Source organism: Melospiza georgiana, chromosome 25 (genome assembly GCF_028018845.1).
Source record: "Melospiza georgiana isolate bMelGeo1 chromosome 25, bMelGeo1.pri, whole genome shotgun sequence".
NCBI lineage: Eukaryota > Metazoa > Chordata > Aves > Passeriformes > Passerellidae > Melospiza > Melospiza georgiana.
This window is the reverse complement of record NC_080454.1, coordinates 6,840,861-6,866,991: the sequence shown is the minus strand read 5'-3', so window position 1 is coordinate 6,866,991 and position 26,131 is coordinate 6,840,861. Positions and strand designations below refer to the sequence as shown.

The 26,131-nt window shown below is 50.3% G+C and overlaps 1 pseudogene; it reads right to left on the bottom strand.

The window, feature by feature from the left end:
* Window positions 1-1,041: 1,041 nt before the first annotated feature.
* LOC131093455 (zinc finger protein 345-like) lies at window positions 1,042-26,116 on the bottom strand (annotated as a pseudogene).
* Between the last annotated feature and the right edge of the window lie 15 nt (window positions 26,117-26,131).

The following is a 26,131-nucleotide window of genomic DNA, read 5'->3' as shown; positions in this document are numbered from 1 at the left end:
CAGATCCCGACCAATCAGAACGCGCAGCACTGATGATGATCCACTTGCTGGGCACAAACTCAGAGCACTGGTCCCGCTCAGCGATTTTCAGCCAATCAGCGCCCGGCCCGACTCTGACTCATCACTTGCCAGCCACAGACCAAGGCCTCTCACTGCGGTAAATACTCAAAGACCGCGCGGGGTAATTTCCAGCCAATCAGAGCGTGTCTCGCTGATGACTCATCAGTTGCCAGGAGCGGAATTTGGTGGGGGTGGGGGGAAGGTGACCCTGGGGATGGGCTGGGGACCCCAAATTAATCCAAAATGGGGTCGGGACCCCAAAACGGAACAGGAGGGGCCTGGAGAACCCAAAACCAAGCACAGAGGAGGGGATTGGGGGAACGATCAGAAAGGAGAGAGCGGGGAAAAGAGAGTTGGGACCCCAAAATTCAACTGGGAGGGGAATGGGACCCCCAAAATGAGGTTGGAGGGGAATGGGATCCCCAAATAAGGTTTGGAGGGGTATGGGATCCCAAAACTGAGCTGGGACGGGAATGGGACACCCCAAATTTACCTCGGACAGGGAGATGGGTCCCCCAGACCGGATTAAGCCAATTTCGTTCCTGGAATACGTAAAGTAGTTTATGGATACGCAAAAAGTCGATAAATAGGCAACAGGCTGATGTAAGGGGAGAGAGGACCTTCGAGCAAAGGTTGTTATGGCCACCAAGACCCCCCCAGTTATTTTCGGGGACACCCCTTAATTAATCTGGTTTTAATTAGATCAGCCTGTTGCATATTCATAGACCCTCATGCATATCCATAAACTAATCTACATATTTCAGGAACTATTTTACATGGCCCAGCCTTAGGGGTGTCTCCTCATTTCAGGAGCCTCCACTGAAATGGAAAATGTAAACCCCCTCTCTTTGATGATGATGATGATAATGATGATGATTATGATTATTATTATATTATTAATTTTGAAATTAAGAGGTTCTCAGGCAAAGATGCGGGAGCAGAAATAACAGTTCTTTATTACGAAAAACTAAAAATACAAATGCAGTACTACAAACAAAAAAAACCAGTGACACAGTCAGAATCCTCTAGGAATCCAGTGAAAAAGGCTGATCCTCTGGGAATCCAGTGGGCAAATATATATCCTCAGGGAATCCAGCGGGAAAAGGTGGACAATCTGGGAATCCAGTGGAAAAAAGTTTGATCCTTTGGGAATCGAGCGGGAAAAGCTTGATCCTCTAGAAATCCAGTGGAGAATGAGGGTGATCCTTCGGAATCCTGTGGGAAAAGGGCTGATCCTTTGGGAATCCATTTCTTATGCCCCAAAGACAGGGCAAAGGCAGAGCCGTGGAGTTTTTATAGGGTATCCCAAGGGTGGAATTGGGGTTTGGGTCAGGGGAGGAGTTCTTAGCAACACAAGAAGGGTGGGATCAAATTCCTGCCTCTTAGCAACAGCAGCACTCCACACAGAACCTGTCCCCAAAACCTAAATTCCCTCTAAAACAACTGAGAAATTATGCAATGTCAGATATATTCGATCAATTTCCTTCATTTAATCCAGTTTTAGGTGTTTTTAAAGGATGAAGGCGAAGCAGAGGAAAATTAAGGCCAAACCAAAAAGGCGAAGCAGCCAGGTGTGTTCCCAACATGGATCACAGGGAATGTGAGTGACCAGGGCTGTGCCCAAAGTGCCTCCTCCACTGGGGGATGGAGCTGGAGCAGCGCACAAAGCTCTGCCCGCACTCGGGGCACTCGCAGGGCTTCCCTTAGTGGCGCCTCCGTTGGTGTTGGGTCAAGCTAGAGCTGCTGGAGAAGCTCTTCCCACACTGGGGACACTCGTAGGGCCTCTCGCCAGTGTGGATGCGCCGGTGGGTGACGAGGGTGGAGTTGTACTTGAATCCCTTCCCGCAGTCGGGACAGCGGAAGGGCCTCTCCTCCCTGTGAATCCGATAGTGCCGGAGGAGATGGGAGCTGGTCGGAAACCTCTTCCTGCATTTATCACACTCATAGGGCCTCTCCCCTGTGTGGATGCGCTGGTGGGTGATGCGGTGGGAGTTTTGCCTGAATCCCTTCCCGCAGTCGGGGCATTGGAAGGGCCTCTCCTCCCTGTGAATCCGATAGTGCTGGAGGAGATTGGAGCTGGTCTGAAAGCCCTTCCCACACTTGGAACACTTGTAGGGCCTCTCCCCAGTGTGGGTCCTCTGGTGCTGGATCAGGCTGGAGCTCTGGCTGAAGCACATCTTACACTCGGAGCACTTGTACGGCCTTTCTCCAGTGTGGATCCTCTGGTGCTTCATCAGGTGGGAGCTCTCTCTGAAGCTCTTCCCACACTCCCCACACTCGTAGGGCTTCTCCCCAGTGTGGATCCTCTGGTGCTGGATCAGGTGGGAGCTCTGACTGAAACTCTTCCCACACTCCCCACACTCATAGGGCCGTTCCCCAGTGTGGATACTCTGGTGCCTGATCAGGTTGGAGATCCACCTGAAGCTCTTCCCACATTCCACGCACGTGTGGGGCTTCTCCCCATCATGGAGCTGCTCATGGAGCACCAGCTCCGAGCTCTGGCTCCATCTCCGGCCGCCTTCCCAGCCCAGGCTGGCTCTTTCCCCCTCAGATCCCCGCCGGCTGCGTTTGCAGCCCCTCCTTGTGCGGCATCTCCGGGGCTTTTCCTCCCCGTTGGCTTCCTGTGCCGTGGAGCCGCTCAAAACGGCCTCTTCCACCAGGTTCTGCCGCGGGCATTTGTCCTCCCTGCTCTCCATGCTCAGCTCCTGCTCTGGGGGAGGAAGGACAATGACAGGATGGGATTTGCCTCCGTGCCACAGGCAAGGGCAAGGAGATCCCCCAGGGCTGAGCTGCAGCCGAGGCTGTGCTGGGCTGGAAGATGGAGCAGCACAGAGGGGAAAGGGGCACTGACTTCCTCCTCACCTGCCTCAGTGTCCCGGGGCATCTTCCTCTTCCTCGCAGCCTCCCTGGGGTTGGCAATGGGAAATCCTGGTTTGGGGAAAACAAGGCATGAGCGCGTTTGTAGGACTGTCGGGGGGTAGGACGGTCGGGACGGATGGAGACGAGAGATCTCTGCAGCCAGGTCGTGGAACTTGCGGTTTATTGCAAAGGACCTGGGTGCAGGGCCCTGCTTGGAGCTGCCAGGAACAGCTTGGAGCAGGCCCGAAAGAAGAGAGGGGTAGAGAGGATGAGAGGGTAAGAGAGTAAGAGGAGAAGAGCGTAAGAGAGTAAGGGTCCCGTTACAATACAATGAATCTTCTTCTGTGTTGAATACTCTATTTCTCACTAACCAATCTAGTACAACATACAAATCCTATAGCATTTACATACAGCCTGTAAAAATCATTACATCACCATTCTGTGTTACATTTTAAACCCTAAAAACTCCTCTTTGGACTCCCTCTGCCAAGCTGTAGGGTCTGCTGTGACCCTTGGATCTGTCTGCGAGCAGAGGGAATTGTTTCATCAAAAGGGGATTACCTTAATTTGGGCCACACCATTGTTTTCCAGTTGTTCACTAACTGACGTATCTCAGAGCTTGCTTTCATTTCAGTCTTCCTTATACTTTCTATATTCTCAAAGTCTTTTGCCAGACAATCATATTTATAAGGCTTTCCTGTTTCATCTTCATCAACACACACTGAGTTTGAAGGTCGCTCTGCCCAAGTCCATCTCTACAAGTCACTGGCCATCTGGGCTCCACAAAAACCTCCCAAACACCCAGATTCAGGCCTGAAAAAGCCTCCCAGGAGTTCCCCGTTCCTCGTCCTTCCCCTCTGGTGTTCGGAGGTTCCCCCCTGTCCCAGCTGTTGGGGGTCACGCTGGGATTGGGGGTCCCCGTTGTGCCCGGTGCCTGCCCTGCCCAGGCTGCTGGCAGTCCCAGCAATGCCAAAAGCTCCCGCTGCTTCCCTCTCCCCATTTCGGGATGCCAGGACTGTTTGGGTTCCCGGGCTCCCTTCTCCCCTCATTCTCTGCTTTGGGCTGTGAATGAGACGAGGGCTGGTTGTCCCAGACCTACCAAGTGAGTGCTGGAGTCTCCCACGCTGCGTTTCCAACTTTCCTCGAGGGAAGCAGCCAGTAAAGAGACACAGCGAGTGATAAGAGGAGTGAGAGAATCCCCCGGGGTAACTGGGACTGGGTCTCAGAGAGGGGCTGGACCCCTCGGAGGAAGGGAGCAGAGGAGTTTCCGAGCACAATCCACTAGGAAATGGGACAAAAGGGGCTCTTAAAATTTCTGTTGGTTTGAGGGATAAGAGAGCCCAAGAGCATCCAGAATGAAAACCTGCTGGGTTGAGGAATTAACATTCCAAGAGCATCCACGGCTGAGCCAAATTCTGCCGGATTGAGGATATGCTCAAGAACATCTGGGATTGGGCAGCACAGCTGGGTTGAGGGATATCCAAGAGCACCAGGACTGGCCAGAAACACCTAAACTTGTAATAGGTGATGTGAAAGTGTAGTATATGGTAGAGATAATTCATGCTATTAATGTATAAAATATTGTAAAATCCACATTATGTCTTTTGACCACCCTGGCAGGGAACACAAATCAGCCTCACAGGTGAACGACACCGGAGGCAGCAGAGTCAGGGCCCTCCCAGGAGGCCCGGAGATACTGAGACCCTGAGGCCAACCCCAAGGTGAGGGGAGGCCACAGGGACCCGCGATTCTCTGTCAACAGGGATCCACTCTGTGTCCTGAGGGTGGGAAAGAATGTGTGGAAGAGAATGGGAAATAAAACTGAGTGAATGTAGACAAATGAAAGTAAAGGTAATGTAGATTCTCTATTTTAAGCTTCACTATATCTCCTTGGAGGGAGGTGTATTGTACTGAAAGTAGTGTGAGAAAAAGATTTTTTATTTTTGTGTGTGTAGTTGAAAGAAAAGTGGTATTTAGGTTGTTAGTGAAAGTGAAAAACAGAGGCAGAAGATGAATAGATAAGATCTTGAAAAATGAGACAGAAAAGCAGTAAGTTGGATACAGGGAAAAAAAAGAAAATAAAATAGTCCTTTGGGAGTTATGTTAGCTAACAGAGATAGATCTCCTTGCAAAAGGAGAAAATACAGGGTATGTAGTAGTCGATCGGAAAAACATGCAAACTATGGAAAAAGGGAAATTAACCTTAAACTAGTAAGCTCAAACTTGTGAATTATATACTTTAAAAAGAGCACTAGAATATTTAACACAAAATAAAGGAACGGTATATTCTGATTCAAGGTATGCCTTTAGAATAGTACATACCTGTAAAAAATTTGGAAAGGAAGAAGATTACTTAATTCAAGAAGAAAAGGACTAGTACATGAGGAACTTATTTTAGAGGCATTACAATCAACTAAAAGAGATAGCTATAGTACATATTAGGGAACTCCAAAAGGGAACGACCCCAGAAAGAGGAGGAAATAATTTGGCAGATCACAAAGCTAAGGATGCAGCAGAAAATGGAGCTGAAAGAGTTATGTTAATATTAACTCCAAATGAGGAAAAACTGGAAATTCCAAAGTTTAGGGAAGCCGAGAAAAAAGAATTAAACAAGACAGGAAGTGAACAAGATAAATCAGGGAAATGGAAACTTCTTGATGGAAGACAATTACTTAATAAAATGTGCTTCTAGGAAAATATTAGAAGACATGCATCAGAAAACACACTGGGGTATTCAAGCTTTCTGTGATCATTTTTTAAGGAATTATGGGTGCACTGGGATTTTTGGATTTAGGATTTATCCTTAATTTGCCAAAGGATAAATAAAAAGGTGATGAGAAAAACAACATTAAGAGGCCCTGAGTTAGCTCGTTGGCCATTTCAACTATCCATGCAGAAGTTTAGATTTGTTAGGTTGTGGGTTTATTTGTAAAAAAACCCCATTTAATCTAGAAGAAAGAGAATATACCATATGTTAGACAGGAGATTTTAGGAGAATAAAAATCGTTTAGTATCAGAAACCCTCGAGACAAAACAAAAAAGAAAAGGGGAAATAAAAGGGAGGGGAACAAGAGAAAAACTCAGAAGGAGAGTCTGCAGGTCCTGCAGTGCTGTGCAGGTGTTGCCCCCTCCGTTCGTGGCCCACGCGCCTGTCCCGGGTCCCGGCTCGCTGCCCGCCTCAGCTCCGCCTGCCCCGGTTTCCATCCCAGGTGCGGCCTCACTGCCCAGGGCAGCTCCACCTGCCCCGGCGCTGTCGCTCAATTTGAGTGCCCTGCTCCCACTGCCTGGCCCGCGGCCGCTCTGCCGGCCATGCTGGGGAAGATGGGGGTTGCTCTGTCCTGCCACCTGCTCCGAGGTCACCGCACCGACCTCACCCAGGGGGGGTCCCAGCCATCCCATCCCCGGCTGCCCTGCCCGTGCCACCTGCGCTGGGCACCGCCGCTGCTGCCGGGCTCTCCCACCTGCCTTTGCTCTGCCGGCAGCTGCCGGATCAGCCGCCATCAGCCATGTGGGGGCTGCCCACGCTCCGGGCTTGGGCTCCACGGGAAGATCCCCCTCTGCCGATTCCAGCAGCAGACCCTGCCCACACTCCCACCGAGCCTCGGCGGGATATCCTCTCCTGACCTCATCCTGCTCTGAGTTACGTCCCCTTGGTAACCACAGCTCCAGCTGTTCAGGGAAACTCTCTCTCTCTTTACAGGAAGCACCTTATTGAAACACTAGGAGCTCAGTTAAAAGGAAGCCTTCTCCAAATTCTTTCCCAAAACACAGGAGAAAGGGTATAGAAGGTAAAAAAGTGAAAGAGTTAGATGAAGGGATTGCTCTATTTCCCTTCAGAGAGGTTCCCATGGGAGGGATGCGCTGCCCCGCCCCACGGGAGCCACCAGCGCCCCTGCCGACCGTGCCCGGAACTGCACACAAGGGCAAAGCGCCGCAGCCCAAAGGCCGGGACTGGGTCCGGGCTCTGTTTGCTGTCAGTGCCGCAGCTGTTGGTGTTTGTTTGCTTTATTATACACACTAGTAAAGAACTGGTATTCCTATTCCCATATCTTTGCCTGAGAGCCCCTTGATTTCACTAGTCTAAAAATTAAGATGGACGGGGTTTGCATTCTCCATTCCAAGAGACGCTTTTTCTGCCTTCCCGAGCAGACACCTCTCTTGTAAAGCAAGATGACTCAAACTGCTGTAGGCAAAGAGATGACAAAGGAAAAGTGGGGGGAAAAAACCCAACAGAAAGAAAAAAGCATCTTATGTATTGGTCCAAACGTGAAAAGGATGGGAAATGGACACGGTTTTGTGGCTGCCTGGCAGAAAATGGGTTAAAGGAATGCTGTTTCTCCTCTGATGTGCTACAGGAACTCTCATGTTTTTACCAGGCTCCACACCTTGATAGTGCAGCTCATTCAGCAGCTGAGTGAGGGCTCAGGGACTTGTAGATAAGGAAGTAAGGGGCGAAACCACCAGCTTCAATAACTGTTCCTAACACACACTGCTGCTCAGACAAAGTGAAGCTTAATTTCTGAAGTTCCAAAAGAAAAACGACTTAACAGACCCATGAATATCGGCTGTTATGCAAAAGTGGGGATGCACATTAACGAGGACATGCAGTTGGCGGATCGGGAGGTCTGAACCTTCCAAGTACCTCAGCCAGTGGGCAAAGGGAGAGGGAGATGAGGCCGGGAAAATGAGGATAAAAAGGAGGCTGCGAACTACAACAATGGCAGAGAGCGCACGGCAAATGCCCCACGGCCTCTCCCTCTGCTCAGCAATAAAGTCACTTTTACAGGACTCCTCTGTCTCCTCTGGGCACAGAAACCTCCGGCCACGGCAATTTCCCCGCACAGCCCCGGGCACGGGGCAGCCCCCTCTGTCCCAGCCACAGCAACCGGGCCGAGCCAGCGCTGCGCCGGCAGCGGCTCCTGCCGAGGCAGCGGCCGCAAGGAGACCGCGGGCAGCCGCTCCCGCAGCGCCCTCACGCCAGCGGCAGCACGGGGCGGACATGGCACAACGAACCCGCCCGAGCCCCCTGCCGCCCCCGAGGCCCGCAGCCAGCCCCGAGGCCCCGCACAACCCAGCGCGGCTCCCACCTGCGCTGCGGCCGCCTCCGAGCTCCGCCGCCGCCTCACCGCGCTCCGGCCGCTGCAACCCCTCCCGGCACCGCACACGCGCTCCAACAACGCCGCCGCTGCCCAGCCACGGCCGCCCTCAGCCCGCCACAGGGCCGTGCTCCGCCCCGCTCCCACCAATCAGCGCGCCACAAACACGACTGACGGCACCACCGCCCAATCCCAGCCAGGGGCGGGCTCTGCACACGGCACAGCCCCGCCCTGCGCTCTCAGGGCCCCCCGGGCTGCGTGAGGGCAGAGCCGGAGCTGAGGAACAGCCCTGGAACGGGCACGGGCCCGAGGGGATTGAGCTGAAAACACAAACAAACTTCTCCGCACCTCCCGCCACGGCTTTCCCGGCACTGCGGCTCCAGTGGCTCCGGCTCAGCCGGAAGCCCTGGAGCCTCATTTCTCCTACCCCTAATTAGGAGCATCATTGCATCGCTTATTTCCCCCAAAAAGGAAAAACCACCCCAAACCCCTGTGGATGTCTGGGGGAGGGGAGAGATTTCTGACAGAAAACTCCAAAAACTCAGAGCAGGATAATGGGAAGTAAGTGAAGGCCCTTAAACCCAGCTTTCCCCCACGCCTCCCTCCTTCCAGCTGCACCTCCTACCCCGGCAGTGCTGCAGACAGGGAATGGGGCCGGGCTCAGTTCATGCCCCGGGGCTTCTCCCTCTGCTCAGGGACAGGAGTCGTTCCCCTGCTGCACCCTGGGCTCTCTCCCACCGGAGACTTCTCCAAGCTGAGTCCATCCCATGGGGCACAGCCCCCTCCAAGTGCTGCAGCGTGGGTCACTGTGCCCCGGGGTCAGTCCTGCCAGGACAGGCTGCTCCAGTGCTGGGCACGGAGGTTCAGGGACATGACACTATGACCAACATGATCCAGTGAAGGCAAATTTATTATTTTTTAGTACTCAAAGAATAAACAATAACTTCCTGGCACTGATCCCAAAATATCCAATTCCTGTGGTTCCTTACTTGTAATATTTAAACCTTGAGTGATTGTAAATGCCTGAGCTCCTAAAGGATTTCTAGGGACTTTTTGTTTTTCACACCAAATTTCTGTGATCATCCCATTTTGATTAGTACACCAATTTGACCAGGCCTTACTTAAGTTGCCATAAATTTCAGCTCTGGTCCAATTTCCAAATTCTTCCACTGAGTCTAAGGGAATTCCAATTAAACAGGTGCAAAATGGATCCGAAGGTGTAGCTGGTGATAAGCAGAAAGATTCTTGCCCTGTTCTGTTAGCCCATGTAACCTACGTGTTAGCTCGCTGCTCTATATTGTACACACCCTGCTTTTCCCTAATCACTGCACTGAGCAACATTGTCAATATTTGCCAGACTGCTGCCATTGTTGCAGTTGTTGTCCATCACGCCTGCGCTTTGCCCAAATTGCTTTAGCCCGTTCCCACTCAGAATCTCTAAAGTGATGTATTTGTGGTATTGCTATTCCTACTCCACATTCAGTAGCTAATATCTTGCTTTCTAGTACAATTTGGTTTACTATAGCAATTAAAGCAAGGTTAAACTGCACCCATAGTAACGATCTTCGCTCATATACTTCTATCAAAGATACATCCTGGAGAAAACTCTGATATCCTCCTGAGTTACGCCCTAAAAATTTAGTGAATGCCATTCTTGGGGTAATAGTGTTAAGTGTGTAAGACCACTTATTGCATATTAGGTTAATAGGCCTAAATTTTTGCTTTTTCCCCTCAAACCACTGCTAAATTATGTTCTTGACGAACTTGTCGCCAAGTTTTCAAGCTACACTTTATACAATGAACCTTAAGCCATGGCTTACATGCACAACCATGCAGATAACAAGCATTTTCTATCTGATTTACAACTTGTGATGAAAGTGAAGGTAAAAGAAGTCTGTGTATATCTAACCCATGTGTATTAAGCCTATGTTGAGTTGCTAGTACTACCTCAGCATACTCCAGCAAACTTGGTAGATATTCCCACCGTTGTTCAGCTGTCAGGTGTTGAAAAATCAGATTCAGGGCTGTCTGGAATCGGTGCTTTTGCCGATTATCCACCTCTGGGCACTGTTGCAGTGTGTTGTAATGTCCTGTTTTAAACTTCCGGGTCCCTTCCCCAGGTGTGCCAATACTTCTCTTCCCCTTCCCTCTCGCCCCCTTGCTGAGTGAGTTCTGTCAATCAGTTTTAACATTCCAGCAGAGCCATCGAGTGGTTGGTCAGGTTCAAAAGATGCCCCTATGCCCAGAGGTCATTGGCCTGTCTGGGTGTCATCCTCCCCAGAGACCCTGCCCCTACCACCTGGTTAGTGGCTCACCTGTCCCAGAGCTTAAAAGCCGAATCAAGCCATGTGGTCGGGATTCTGTTGGAGCTGTTACTACGATTCAGACCTCTGTGACCATGGAATAAAGCTCTGGATATAATCCTCCGGCAGAATCCATCTCCTTTCTCCTCACCACAGCCTGAAGCCATTCCTTCTGAGGTAAACAAAGCTCCTAACAAGCCTGGACTTGTTCAGTGCCCAGCTGCAATCTCCAGCAAGCTAAAGGTATCTCTGGGGTGATACACCACAAGCTGCTGCCTTTGGCCCAACAGCAAGGGTCAGACTGGCCCAGGCACAATCTACCTGGTAATATTGGGATTCATATTCCAATAGGGCACAACATGGGTTGGTGACGATGGTTTCAGATAGGGCTTCATCCACTTGGCTGGAATCCAACAAATGCCTTTATCTGTAAGTAAGCATATATAACTTCTTCCTATTAATTTTACTGTAGCTGGTCCTTCCCACACCCCTGTTTCTGGACTTTTGAACATAGCCTGAATGCCATCAGGCAATTTTTCCCTTGGATTATGTGTGAGGGCATGATGCACAAGAATAGGTGGATCTTCCCTAGCTCCTGTTGTTCTAAGGTAATTAAGCACAAAAATGGCATTAGCTTTTTTTCCTCGGGATAACCCTGTAGTTCCCCCCTTTTGTTTTTGCAGCATGCCCTTGAGCGTCTGATGGGCACGCTCAATAATTGCATGACCAGTAGGATTGTGAGGAATACCAGTGTCATGTCAAATACCCCATAAATTACAGAAATATTTGAGTCTTAAGGAACAGTAAGCAGGACCGTTGCCAGTCCTAATTGCTAAGGGGATACCTAATATGGCAAAGCAATTGTACAAATGTTTCTCTACATGACATGCTGTCTCACCTGTTAAGGGAGTAACCCACATAACACAAAAATAGATATCAATGCAATCATGTACAAACATTTTCTGACTAAATTCTGCTACAGGAGTTACATCCATTTGCTACAATTGCAAGGGTTGAGTAACCCTAGGGTTAACACCAGTGAATAAACCAATGCCATGTCGTTGACAATCAGGACAGGATCACACAATACCCAAAGCCTCAGTAAGGGGAATACTAAATTATTTAATTAACGTTTTTGCAGATTGATGAAGAAATGCATGGGAAGTTTTAGCTTGCCTAATTTATCAGAGTTTGGCATTGGCCAGACAGTGGCTACCAACTGATCAGCTCGAGCATTACCTTCAGACAGACCAGGGAGAGCTTGATGACTACAAACATAAATAATAAAGTATTCCTGCCATCGTTGATTTAGGTTTTTAAGCAATCAGCTTAAAAGGGAATACAAATGCTCATTACTCACCTTATTAAGTACTGCTCTTTCTAGGCATTGGACACAGCCAACTACATAAAGCGAACCAGAACCAATGTTAATGGCCTCATTGTTTCAATTTTCAAAAGCCCAAATCACAGCTTTCAATTCTATTGTCTGCAACATATCTTTTACCTCTCCAAAAATTACATGCTTTTTCCACACTTTGTCTTGCTGCCAAGTGCAGACAGCCCTTTTTGACCTTTTATCTGCATCTGTAAATGCTGTCTGCCCAGACACCAACAGTCAGATCTCCAGGGTCTGTCCTCCAGACACTGATGCTCCAATAAAGATGATAACACCCGGTGCCGTGGATAAATATCGTGAACTTTACCACCATATCCAGCCAAAGCTATCTGTAAAGAAACAGAATGCCTAATCCCCCATTCAAGATACCAGTTAGCCAATGGTACTACAATTGCATATGGTTCGTGTCCCCAGATTTCCAATATTCTCCCTCTGCCCTTCATAATCAAATGAGCAAAGAGTTCCAGCTGAGTGGTAATAGTTCTAGATTGTTTTACAGGTAAAAATACCCATTCCAAAATAACTTAAGGATTAGCTTGAGTTTTAACCCATTGACAAATCAAGGCGAAAGGATGCTTGGCATAATTGTCACTCTCTTTGCTCTGATTGATCACTAACTGAACTGGATCATCCTCGATCAGAGGATGTGCATGCCATGTAGCAACCTTTGTGGCAATGTGATCCTAAAAAGGCTGTCTAACAATGGTAGCTTTTAACTGGCTTAACAGGTCCCTACCAAGGAAACCTAGTAAAGTGCCAGGAGTTTGCATGACATAAGGCCTTGTAGACACATTCACTCCATCTGGGAAAGTAAAAGTAATTACTTCCCTGCTCATCTGAGTTTCCTGAGTCCCTCCAATACCTGCAATGCCTAAAGGAGGATCAACCAATGCCCAGTTTTTTGGCCATATTGTGTTTGAAATGATGGTTACATCTGCTCCAGTGTCAATTATGAGTTTCTCAGTAATAGAATCACCATTAGGATGTGTCAAGGTTACCTGTTTGGTTTACCTCTTGTGATGTCCATGACCCAATATACTTCTGGTTTACCTGTGGAACCAAAGCTTCCTGTTCCCCATTTCTTGTAGTCTGTACAGGGGACACAAGACTTAAAAGGAACAAGCTGAGCAATTCATGAACCTTTTGGAATAGATACAGGAGGGAAAAATGTTCTAATCATAATTTTAACAACCCCTTGATAGTCTGCATCAATAACCCCAGGAATTACATCCAATCCCTTTTTACTGGCAGATGATCTCCCTAACAGACAAGTACTCAGCCCATCGCCCAAGAGTCCTTTTACATTGGTATCTATCAGGTGCACAGCAGAGTCCGTGATGGTCACGTCTACTGCGATTTCCACGTCCACCCCGGCGCTTCCAGAGTTGATGATGTGAGTGAGCAAAGCCCTCCTCCTCCTCCATGGGAGGCTGAGCTATCCAGGCAGCTCTCCGTACTTGTTTTGTGATGCCTGGAGAGAAGGCACTCCGAGACCCATTTCCCTGGAACCAACATTCTTTAGTATTGTGGTTATCTTTTTTGCAGATAGAACAAAATTTTTTCACAGTTGTAGAGCAACACTGACTCCCAACATGTCCGATTTTATCACATCCAAAGCACTTAATGTTCTTTCCTTCGGCTCTCTTTTGCAGTTTAGAAAGCAATGGTTTTACCACATCCTCTACTGCAGCAGCTACATGGGCTGCTTTTTGTGTCTCTGTAGTTCTAGCTATAAGTTCCAGCTTTTCTGTAACATCAGGTCCCTTCCTTAATGTTCCCAAAATCTGCTGAGTTTTATCATTAGCAGTGTCAAAAGCAAACATAATAAACAATTTTACTTTTGTGTCTGTATCCAAATCAGGATGATCATAGATAGCTTCATGCAATCTGTTTACAAATATATCAAAGCCCTCATTCCCTCCTTGGCGAATCTGTGTCAAAGACTTAATGCATAACCCATCTGGAAGTGCAAGGACAGCATTATGTGCTGGTTGTTGGCTCATCTGTAAGACCTGATCAATGCTCCCAGCCTGGGCAGTGGCAGCAGCCCACGGCCCTTTGCCAAGGAACTGTTGTGCTGTTAAACCACGCAGAGGATCACCCTGCACTCTAGGTCTTGCTGCTTCCTGAGCACACTTTTCCTCACGGCTTTTATGGAACATCACCTGCTGATGGGGTGGCATTATAAGTCTTATCAGGGTATACACATCAGCCGGAATTAATGTGTTAGATGTAAAAATATACTGCAGAAGTGACTGTGCAAGTTGGGATTTTAAACCAAATTGTGAAATTACAGCTCTTAACTTTTCTAAAATCTTCCAATAGAAACGTTCCCAAACTCTACCTGCAGCATTAGTCACTACAGGAAAAGCCTATACATCATTTGAGAGAAAAGTCCCTTCTACAATAGCTTCTGTAATAACTCCCTTCCATTTTGTTTCTGAGCTGCTTCTATTTCAGGGTCACATTCCTATTCTAATTCCACATTTTTTACAGCATGAGAAGGAGAATTTCTTTTAACCATCTCGAATGCTGGCTCAGAGACAAACTGGGAGGGTGGTAACCACTTTCCTTGTTGTCTGTCTGAACCTACTATCATTGGCAAGTCCATTTTCTCAAAAGAATAGTCTCTTTTGGGGACAACTGAATCCTTTTGTTGAATTACTAATTTTTGCAAATTGTCCACTAAAGATTTTAAATCCTCTTCAATAGAAGTATTATTCATAATAACATCTCCTTCCTTACCCTTTTCACATACAGCATGTTTAGTTTCTAAGTTACTGTTACCAACAGTTTCTTCACTCCCAGTACAACTGTTCTTTGTTCTGCAGGCTTATCCCCCTGAAGAGGTTTTTTCACTCTGAGTACAACTGACCTTTGTCTGACAGCCCAACCCCCCTGAAGAGGCAGCAGCTTCCTCTTTCTCGCTCTGAGCTGGAGGAGCAGTCGGTGCAATGCTCGATTCTGAGCTGAGGGGTTGTGGGCTGCGTGAGGGAATATCTAAGGTGGTAGAAAACAGCTGCTGAACTGAATTTGCCGGAAATGCCTGAGGCTGTTCTGACGCAGAGGCAAGGGCTGCAGCAGCTTTCCTCTCTGCCTTTGAGCTTGCAACACCTCTATGATAATTTTCTACAAAGTAGAATATTTAGACACCTCTTTTGCCTCACTCCTGCCAGATGCAATACAGTCCCACAGCTTCTCATGTCGAAATCTGAAAAGCAACCTGTGCTCCTGCTATGAGATTATGGTCCCAAGCCCATTGCAATAGTCCCTCCAAATTGGAGGCATCATACTTTTGTTCTCTCTTAGAGAGGATATGTTGGAGGAGTTTCTGAACACCTTCCCTTTCATGTTCAGACCCCATCTCCTCCCCGGCCGCTCACCTTGATCAGGGTGAGATTCAAGTCATCTACGATTGGAGCTCCAGTAACCTTTCCTTCTCCCCGGGGCAGTGAGGATACTTTACACCGGCTGCTCCGCTCCTCGAGGGTTGGCTCTGATCCCTGCACATCAGCCAAATTGCCGACCTTGAATCCCTTTAGTGCTGCGACATTGGGCCTGCCCGCGTTCTCCACCAGAAATGCGGGGTGTGGAGGTTCAGCGACAACACACCATGACCAATATGATCCAGTGAGCCAAAATTATTATCCTTAAAAAGACTATATTTATAATAAATCTCTACTGTCCACGCATCTCTAGCTAATACATGATTGGTTAATCCTAGCTGTTCACACATCTAAATTAGAATGCTGATGGGATCACCAAATTTTTTACGCGTCTTGCTGTGCTTGTCTCGCCCACCCATGGCTCACTTTTTTCTGACTTTCCCAAACTTGCTGACGAACTTGCTGAGTCCTGAAGATTCTTCTTCTTGTATCGCTTTCAAGGATATACCGACCTCATTTCTGAATATGTCCATTATTCATTGTTTGTGAACACGTCCATTGTCCATTATTACAAGCAGGCTGGATTGTGCATCGGCTGAATATGGCCATTGTCTAACAAAAACTCCTCAATCTGCAAAAAACTCTCAACAGTCGTGGTCACCAGAAGTGTTCTGTCCCAAGCCAATAAACAGGATCCTCGTTCCCACGTGGAGAAGAGCGCTTCTCGTCTTTTATCTCCGTCTCTGCAATTCCGTGTGGGCTAGAGTCCAGAGCTAGCCAGATTTGGACTCATATAAAGCACAGAGACCAAGGGATTACTGCATCCCCCCATGTCCCCATTCCCATCCATGACCGTATGTCCCCATGCTGCTCTCCATGACTGTGTACTACCATAACCACATGCATATCTTAATTTAATGTCTTTGTTTTTACTCCAATATCAGATATTTTAAAGGGATGAAGAGAAACTAAAATAAAATCAAGGCCAAAAGAAAAGGAATTCTGTGTCCATGCTGGCAGAGAACCTATGTGGCTTGGTGGGAGGGAAGAATATTTTTTGGTGAGGTTCCCACCCCACTGTCTCAAAAATCTTGGTTTTTTCCCCACTTTTTCATCATTTGGCTGCCAAAGACACCTTTGGGCAATAGGAAATCAAAATCGTGGCACCCCTGAAATTGGAAAAGATCTCCAAGACCATTCAGTATTCCTTGATGCCACCAGAAGATAGGATTGAATGCAAAAGATTTTACGGGTTTGAAAGTCAACAAATCCACTCTCCTCAAGGAATTCCCATTGTTGGTCTGCATCCCAATGGATGTTCCTGCCCCTGTAGACATCCACATGCCCACGGGGAGCCAGGAAGATGTGGAGCCACCCACCCAGGTGTCTTCCCAACACAGATCAGCAGGACCATGGATCATCAGGTCTCTGCCCAATGAGGGTCACTGGGGATCATCCAACACAGATTCTCCCATGGGGGAAGGAGTTGGAGGAGTGCATGAAGCTCTTCCTGAACTCGGGGTATTCACAGGGCTTCCCTCAGAGGTGCCTCCGTTGGCGTTTGGTCAAGATTGAGCTCTGTGAGAAGCTCTTCCCACACTCCCCACACTTGTAGGGCCTCTCCCCGGTGTGGATACGCTGGTGGATGGTGAGTTTGGAGTTTTGCTGGAAACCCTTCCCGCAGTCAGGGCAGCAGAAGGGCCTCTCCTCTTTATGACTCCGCTGATGTACGAGGAGACTGGAGCTGGTCTGAAACCTCTTCCCACACTCAGAACACTTGTAGGGCTTCTCCCCAGAGTGAACACGCTGGTGGTGTTTTCTCAGCTCAGTGTGCCACCCATAGCTCTTCCCACATTCCAAGCAGGTGTAGGGCCGTTCCCCCGTGTGGATCACCTGGTGCCGAATCAGGGCCCAGCTTTCTCTGAAGCTCCTCCCACATTCCCCACACTTGTAGGGCTTTTCCCCAGAGTGGATCTTCTGGTGTTTTGTCAGCAGGCACTTCATGCTGAAGCTCTTCCCACACTCCCCACACTCATAGGGCTTTTCCCCAGTGTGGATCCTCTCATGTTTCCTCAGGCCAAAGCTGTACCTAAAGCTCTTCCCACATTGCACACATTCATAGGGCTTTCCTCCTGTGTGGATCCTCTGGTGTTGCATAAGGTGGCCCTTCTGGCTGAAGCTCATCCCACATTCCCCACACTCATAAGGCCGGTCCCCGCTGTGGATCATCTGGTGTCGCATCAGGTTGCCGCTCTGGCTGAAGCTCTTCCCACATTCCCCACACTCAAAGGGCTTTTCCCCAGTGTGGATCCTCTGGTGTTGGATCAGGACAGAGTTGTGGCTGAAGCTCTTCCCACACTCCTCACACTCAAAGCGCCTCTCCCCAGAGTGAATCACCTGGTGCTGCCTCAGGCTGGAGCTCCAGCTGAAACGCTTCCCACACTCCTCACACTCATAGGGCTGTTCCCCAGTGTGGATCACCTGGTGCTCAGTCAGCTTTAAGCTCCGACTAAAACCCTTCCCACATTCCAAGCACTTGTGGGGCTTCTCCCTGCCATGGGGCTTCTCCACCAGCTCTGAGCTCTGGCTGCATCTCCGGCCGCCTTCCCGGCTCAGGGGGGCTCTTTCCTCCCCGCAGCTCCCTGGGCTGGGTTTGCTGCCCCTCCTCGTGCAGAATCTCCAGGGCTTTTTCTCCTCCTCCATCCAGCCACGCCCTAGGAATGAAAAATCCTGGTATGGGGAAAAAAACAAGATGAGAGTGCATTGGACTGGGAGCTCCTCCTTGCCCAAGTTCATCTCATTAAGTCATTGGGCATCTTGTGTCTCTAAGAACCTCCAAAACACAAGGATTCAGCACAAAGTCCTCCAAACATCAAGACACAGATCAAAAACTTCCCAAACATCAAGATTCAGCAAAAGCCGCCTCCAAAATATAAAGATTCAGCCCCCACAAAAAAACAAAGCACCAACAATTAGCCCAATAAAGCTCAGAAACACCAAGATTCACCCCCAGGAAAATTGTGTATCCCAATCCTCTGTCACCTGCTGCACGTGGAGGGGGGCCAATGCTCCTGGGGCTGGGGTTGGAGGCTGCAGATACAAGCAGAGGTGGAACCTTGTGCTGCTTCCTCTTCCCCCTCCTGTGTCCTCCTCTTCCTCCTGCTATTCCTCCTTCTCCTGCACAATCTCACCTTTCCTCTCACGTGCATCGTTTGACCCTTTTGTTCCTCAACCCTGCTTCTCTTTCCCTTCTCCTCCTGCCCCAGGCCCAGCACCCACTGCCGGCTCCCTCTTCCCCCCAAACCCACAGCATCCCGCGGCAGGGGCAGGGATGGAGCTGGGGCAGGTCGGGCTGGGGCAGCGCTGGGCTCTCGGCCGCTCCCGCCCGCACTCGGTCCCCACTGCAGCCGCTCCCACTGGGACAGTGCGGGGGGGCCCGGCCTTGGCGCTGCCCCACTCCCACCTCCCCAAATTCCCCTCGCATTTGGACAACAGGGCATGGATGGTGTTGGTGTGCTGCAAAGGGATTGGGTGAAGGGGAGCATGCAGCAATATGGTTAAGGCAAAAAGCTGCAGCAGGAATCTATGTGGGAAGGAAAAGGATGATGGAAAAGCGGAGGAAGAGAAAAATACTGAGGATTGGGATGTTTATCAGCAGGGCCTTAGCCTCAAAACTTGTCAGCTGATTCAGATCTTTTGTATCCCCGGTTTGCAGAAGAGGAAAACAAGGAGGTCAGGGTTTCAGGGGGTTTCTCAGTGGGGGGCAGAGGCAGCACCGGGCGCAGAGCTGCGGCACCGGGAGCACGGCCTGGGGGCCTGTGGGGAGCTGCGGGGCCAGGCCGGGGCTGTGGGGCAGCCGGGGCTCAGCGCCGGGCGCTGCCTGACCCCACCAGCCCGGGCAGGGCCGGCAGCGGCCCCCGGCCCCCAGGAGGCTGCGGGACGCCCCGGCCGCTGCCCGGCCCCGTGGAGCTGCCGGCCCTGCCCGCCGGGGGCGCCTTTGGACACTGCGGCAGGACAGGGAGCGGCTCTGGGATACGGGCTGGGGAGGGCACCCTGAGCACAGGGAGGAGGAGCAAGGAACACATGGGAAATGTGGATTGTACATTTTAGCAAGGAGATTATCTTTTAAGGATTTTGTTAGGGTTACTGGAGATACAAACGATTTTGCAGAAAGCTCAGCAGCTGTCAGAGGATGAGCACCCAGAGGCACTGAGGGGGCTGCAGGAGGGGCACAAGAAGGCCCTGCAGCACTTGGGCACAAAGGCACAGCAGGTGAGTGCAAGAAGGGAGCAGCAAAAGGCCAAGCTGAAGGCAAAGGCCAGGGCACAGTTCCTACAGCCCCTGAGGGATCAACACCAGGGCCCAAGGGGGCCCCAGCACCCAGGGCACAGCTTGGCTACAAGCACCTGGCAGAGGCATTGCCCTCCTCGGCAGGGGAGAGCCCACCCAAACAGCCCCTGGCAAGGAACCAGGGCTCCAGCTGCAGGGCACAAGGACACTGCAAGCACAGACAGCAGCACCCTCAGGACCAGCAAGTCCACCCCTTGATGGACATGGATTGGCAGGGCTGTCACAGCTCCCATCACACCAGGGACCCTCCACACTGCAGCCCTTGAGAACATACAGGGTGGGTCTGCATTGAGAGGAGGCATTTCCTGACGGACACAGGGGTCTCTAAATCCACTCTAAACCTTAGTCCTAAGGGGGGGAAAATGCTAAAAATATGTTTCATTAGTGAGGGCATAAGTGGGAAACACGTATGGTTTTATTCCACCACTATTAGTAGATCCGGGAGATGGGTTTGAAATGCGTGAATTTTTATTTGCTCTTAATTTTTATCATGATTTACTGGGAGGAGATTTGATCACTAAACTCGTAACACAAATTAATATCATAAAAAGGGATACAGAGGCCAGTTCTTTTGTACCTCTGTGTCAAATGTCTGGCAAGGCCTATGCTGAAGTGAACCCTGAAGTTCTGGCAGCCCCAGGGAAAGAGGGAAAATTAGATATGGAGCCTCTCCAAAGCACTCTGAAGCAACCAGGACAAGTGGTGTCTAAAAGCAACACCCTGTTCCAGGGGAGGGAAGGAAGGGGAATCAGACACAGCGCAGGTCACTGCCCCATGCTCAGCTCAACCCACGAAGCTGTGGGTGCCTGTGAGAGCCTGGCACTGAAATGCCCTGAGCAGGAAGGCTTCAATATCTTCTGCTGACACCATGGCACCTAACAGGGGGGCAAAAGCAATTCTCACTGCTTCAGCAACCACTGGAGCAGATATCAAGGCACATTCTCCCACAGGAAGCTGGGCTGGCACACAGCCTGCCCTGGCACTTTGCTGCTGCCAACACCCAGCCAGGGCATCGGCTCCTGCCTGAGGAGTGCAAAGCAGCACCACTGGTGGCCAAGGGGCCCATGCCAAGTGTCCCTGAGGCCACAAACAGCCGCCAGCACAGCTCAACACGGGGGGACCCCTCAGCCTGGCCTCAAGGGCTCTGAAGCCCCGGAGATTTGCACTTCCCGCCCGCAGCAGGAGGATGGGAGGCCACCCCTGAGCCTGCCCTGAAGGCAACGCAGCAGCAGCCAGGGCTCCACAGCGGGCCAAGCCCCTGCGCCTGCCCACAGATCCTCGCCTGGAATCCTCTGCAATCCTGGCCACCCTCCTCTGCCAGCTCCAGCCACTGGGGCCAAGCCTTGCTGCCACTGCTGCAGCTTCAGCGCTGGCTGGGCCTGCACTGCCACAGCTGCTGGGGAACACCACGGCACAATTCCACTCTGGGGCTCACTGACACCCACACTCTGGGCTGCCTGCCGTTGAAGTATTGCAAAATGTACCGATTTCGGTTCTTTTAAACCTTATTTTTCTGCTCAGAAAGGTTTCTCTACTCAAAAGATTTTCCACTGGAAAAGGAATTTTAAAGGTTTTATTTAAGGGGTGTTACACCACTCAATGGAGATGAGTTCAACATTCCAACAAACTGGGAATAGCCCAATGACACCCACAGAAATAACGACCAGCAACAAAACATCAACATTGCCCAGCAGCAAACAGCAAACAGCAACCAACAGCTACCCCAGACACTGCCCCCGGCAGAGCTGGAGACACCTGGGCTGGAAGAGGCTGAGAAGGAAATCCAGGAGTGTGGAGACCGAATTCACATCAGAGGGGAAGAAATCCGGGTCCAACAGGAAACCAAATACTAAAAACTTACACAACTTGGAAGCAATGAACATTAAAGGAGTGGATTTAGATTGGTCCAGACTACATAAAGTCTAGGAAAAATCGAGTAAAACTCACATGGCATGGAATGATTTTCTCTGCACAGCCGGGCTATTTATGAAAGAAATTATTTCTGTTGCACATCCTGGCCAGAACCAAGGAATGCCTTGACTCTCTAACACTAAAGAGATTCTTTCAGCGGCAAAATAACAACATGAGAAAAAATTTGCGTAATATTCCCACTTTATATTTTTAGGTAGGTTTGGGACAGAAGTGTGAGAATCAAGTTTGGGTCAGGGTTTTTCCATGTTCGCCTTTATGTTGCATTTTGCAAAATGGAAGACCTTTAACCGTTATACTTTTAACTGGTAAACAGTTAATAATTCTTTTTTAAAATGCAGATTCTGGGGGACCACGTGTGACTCACCAGATGGCTGCCCTGGAAGAGAAGCTTCATTCCAGGCAGCCTCCAGAGGAGCTTTAGAAATGCAAATGAACACTGCTGGGCAAAGGGTGGACAATGCACCTGGGTCTCTTGCCTGGGGCAGGAATTGGGCTGATTCCCTCTGCCCCTCACCCCAAGCTCTGCCTGCTGGCACTGATGGAATTTGCACAGCTCAAGGCAGAGCCCAGAGGGAGGATATCTGACCCTGCAACAGAAACGGGTGAAGCTGCAAAGGGAAACAACAAATGGAGAATGTTGGGAAACTTCACTTTAAAAAGTGGGAGGGAATCATCCCTCTGGCCACTCCATCATGTGCTGTCACTGTCTGTGTTATATAGGGTATATTAGAGCAGTGGGGGTTTTTTGCTACCAAAACTTCAGGGAAATCAGTTGTGATTACAACTATTTGATGATTTAATTAGACAAAAGCAGTCAAATGATGCAGCCCTGGCTGGGGAGAGCGGCCAAAAACGGGGAAAAGATGAATGGCCAGGAGAATAAATTCTACAACACCATGGACCAGCCCCTGGGAACCCAAACGAATTCATATCAGGAGCCACAGAACCCATTTCTCATTTCAATGGCATCATTAGATTACAAGCTGCCCTCGGAATAACCAACCAGACAGCTCCAGCTCCTGAACTTCTTGCCGAACAATCCACTGAAATGAGAAACACAACACATAACCATGGGATGGGATCAGATCATCTCTTATTATAAAAAAGAGGAGTTTCTGGAAAATTAAATGATTCAAATTGCTGTTGGCAAATAGATGACAAATGAAAAGTGGTGAAAAAAAAACAAACAAAAACAACGGAAAAATTAAGCAGTTCATGTATTGGTACAAACGTGGAAAGAATGGGAAGGGGACACGGTTTTGTGGCTCCCTGGCAAAAAATGGGTTAAAGGAATGCTGTTTCTCCGCTGATGTGGTACAGCAACTCTCATCTTTTTTTCCATGCTCCACACCTTGAGAGTGCTGTTCATTCAGCAGCTGACCGAGGCACCAGGGATTTGTAGATAAGGAAGTAACGGGCGAAACCACCAGCTTCAATAAATGTTACTAATTAAAATGGACCGCTGCTCACACAAAGTCCCGCTAAATTCCTGAACTTCCAGAAGAACAGACTTAACAGAGCCGTGAATACCGGCTGTTATACAAAAGTGGGGGTGCACATTAACGAGGACATGCAGTTGGCGGATCGGGAGGTCTGAACCTTCCAAGCACCTCAGCCAGTGCACAAAGGGAGAGGGAGATGAGGCCGGGAAAATGAGGATAAAAAGGAGGCTGAGAACTACAACAATGGCAGAGAGCGCACGGCAAATGCCCCACGGCCTCTCCCTCTGCCCAGCAATAAAGTCACTTTTACAGGACTCCTCTGTCTCCTCTGGGCACAGAAACCTCCGGCCACGGCAATTTCCCCGCACAGCCCCGGGCACGGGGCAGCCCCCTCTGTCCCAGCCACAGCAACCGGGCCGAGCCAGCGCTGCGCCGGCAGCGGCTCCTGCCGAGGCAGCGGCCGCAAGGAGACCGCGGGCAGCCGCTCCCGCAGCGCCCTCATGCCAGCGGCAACACGCGCCGGACACGGCACAACGAACCCGCCCGAGCCCCCTGCCGCCCCCGAGGCCCGCAGCCAGCCCCGAGCCCCCGCACAACCCAGCGCGGCTCCCACCTGCGCTGCGGCCGCCTCCGAGCTCCGCCGCCGCCTCACCGCGCTCCGGCCGCTGCCGCCGCTCACGGGCCCGCACACGCGCTCCGACAATGCCGCCGCAGCCCAGCCACGGCCGCCCTCAGCCCGCCACCGGGGCCCTGCTCCGCCCCGCTCCCACCAATCAGCGCGCCACAAACGAGACTGACGGCACCACCGCCCAATCGCAGCCAGGGGCGGGCTCTGCACACGGCACAGCCCCGCCCCGCGCTCTCAGGGCCCCCCGGGCTGCGTGAGGGCAGAGCCGGAGCTGAGGAACAGCCCTGGAACGGGCCCGGGCCCGAGGGGATTGAGCTGAAAACACAAACTTCTCCGCAGCTCCCGCCACGGCTTTCCCGGCACTGCGGCTCCGGTGGCTCCGGCTCAGCGGGAAGCCCTGGAGCCTCACTTCTCCTACCCCTAATTAGGAGCATCAGGGCATCGCTTTGATTTCCCCCAAAAAGGTAAAACTGCTCAAAACCCCTGTGGATGAGTGGGGGAGGGGAGAGATTTTTGACAGAAAACTCCAAAAACTCAGAGCAGGATAATGAGAAGTGTGGTAAATAGGTATGATCCGTGCTGACAAAATTGAAACAGTAATCAGTATTGATACAGTCATTAATATTTGGAGAAAATAAAACTCTTAAAAGGTGTAATGCCAAGAAAGAAAGGGAGAGGAGGGGTTCCATCCCCCCCCTCTCCTTTTTCCTGCAGATGTTCAAGGATAGAGGGAAAAGCAAGAGATAACAGTTACTAAAAATTAACAGAAAGGAAAATCTGGTTGGGACCGAGGAAAATGCTAGTTCTAAGAGATTTATTGCTTTGATGCTTAAATATAATATTATGTTCGTTTTGGCTTACATTATACTGGCTTGGTGCACATGTGTAACTCAAAGGTGAATGAAAGGACATCGAGGAAGAGGAGAGGCCTTCATCAGTGACGACCCCCAAAGACGTGTGTGACCACCAAACCGAGCGGTGGAGCATGCACGGTAAAGGTGGTGATGAGGGCAGAGGTAGAAGTGTGATGATTCGAAAATGGGAGGAGATGGCATTGACATATGGCACAAAAGGGGGAATTTTCGCTTGGCAAGCTCGCATGTGAGGTGGCAGGGGTCCAAGGGCCCTGCACTCCGTACCCCTCTCCGTTTGGTTTTTTTGCTTATGTGCTATTATCGGAACCAAATTATCCCTTATTTTAACCAAATTACATTGTCAATATTTCAAGTGTATCTGATTTTATTTATTCCAAGCTATTCAATGAAAATTGCTGCTACCTTTAATATTGTTTGGTTTTGTTGATGATAGGATAATTGGACAAATATAACACCACTCTTCTCCCTCTCTCAGGCCTGCTCCAGCTGTGGCTGGCAGCTCCAAGCAGGGCCCTGCACCCAGGCCCTTTGCAATAAACCCCAAGTTCCATGACCTGACTTCAGAGATCTCTTGTCTCTCTCCGTCCCAACCATTCTACCCCTGTTGTCCTACAAAAATACCCCCAAAAACACCCAAACTCTAGTGAGAGATCACAAAATTACTCCAAAATAACCCAAAAAAAATCACCAAACTCTGGTCAGGGACCATGAAATTACCCAAAAATGCCCAAAATCTGGTGAGGAACCCCAAAATGACCCGAAAATACCCCAAAATGTAGTCAGGTATGCTAAAATATCCCAAAATCAGGACAAGGACCCCAAAATCTGGTCAGATAGCCAAACTTACCCCAAAAACAACTGGTCAGATAGGCAAACTTACCCCAAAAACACCTGAAAATACCCCAAAGTCCCCTCAGGGACTCCTAAATTACCCAATCCTCCCAGAATCCAGTCAGGGACCCCAAAATTATCTGAAAATACCCCCAAATTCAGCCAGGGATCCAAAAATTCCCCAAATGCCCCCAAATCCAGTCAGGGACCCCAAAATAACCCCAAATCACCCCTAATCCAGTCAGGGACCCACAAAATCCACTCGGGGATCTCCAAAATTCCTTCAGGATGCCCCAAATCTAGTCGGAAACTCCCAAAATCCTCCCAAACCCACTCAGAATGCCCCCAAGTGCCCCCAACCCTCCACACTACCCTCAGTACCCCAGGTCCCCCGCAGGGCTCCCATATCCTCCTTAGGACCCTCGAAAATCTCCTCAGAATCCCCCCAGATTTCCTCATGACTTCTCCATATCCCCTCAAGACCCCTCCCAGATCTCCTCAAAGCCCCACAAACCCCCTCACGATACCTAATTCTCCCCCAGGACCCTCCACATCCCCTCACCATGTCCCAAACCCCCTCACAACCCCTCAGCCCTCTCACAATCCCCCCAAACCCCCTCAGGACCACCCAAATACCCTCAGGATCCCCAGTTCTCCCTCTTACCCCCTCACATCCCCTCACAACCCCTCCAATCCCCTCAGGAGCCCCCAGACCTCCTCACGATCCCCAGTTCTCCCTCTCGATCTCCCCAAACGCCCTCAGGACACCCCACATCCCCTCAGGATCCCCAGTTCTCCCTCAGTCCCTCCCAATCCTTTCATAACCCCTCCAAACCCCCCCTCATCGCCCCTCCCCTCTCCCCGCTCCCGGTGCTGACCGCGGTCGCTGTCGCCCATCCCGCGCTGCCGGGGGTGGTCCCGGGGCTCCCTCGGCGCCCGCAAATTCCCGCCCCGCCCCCTCCCCCCCAATGGC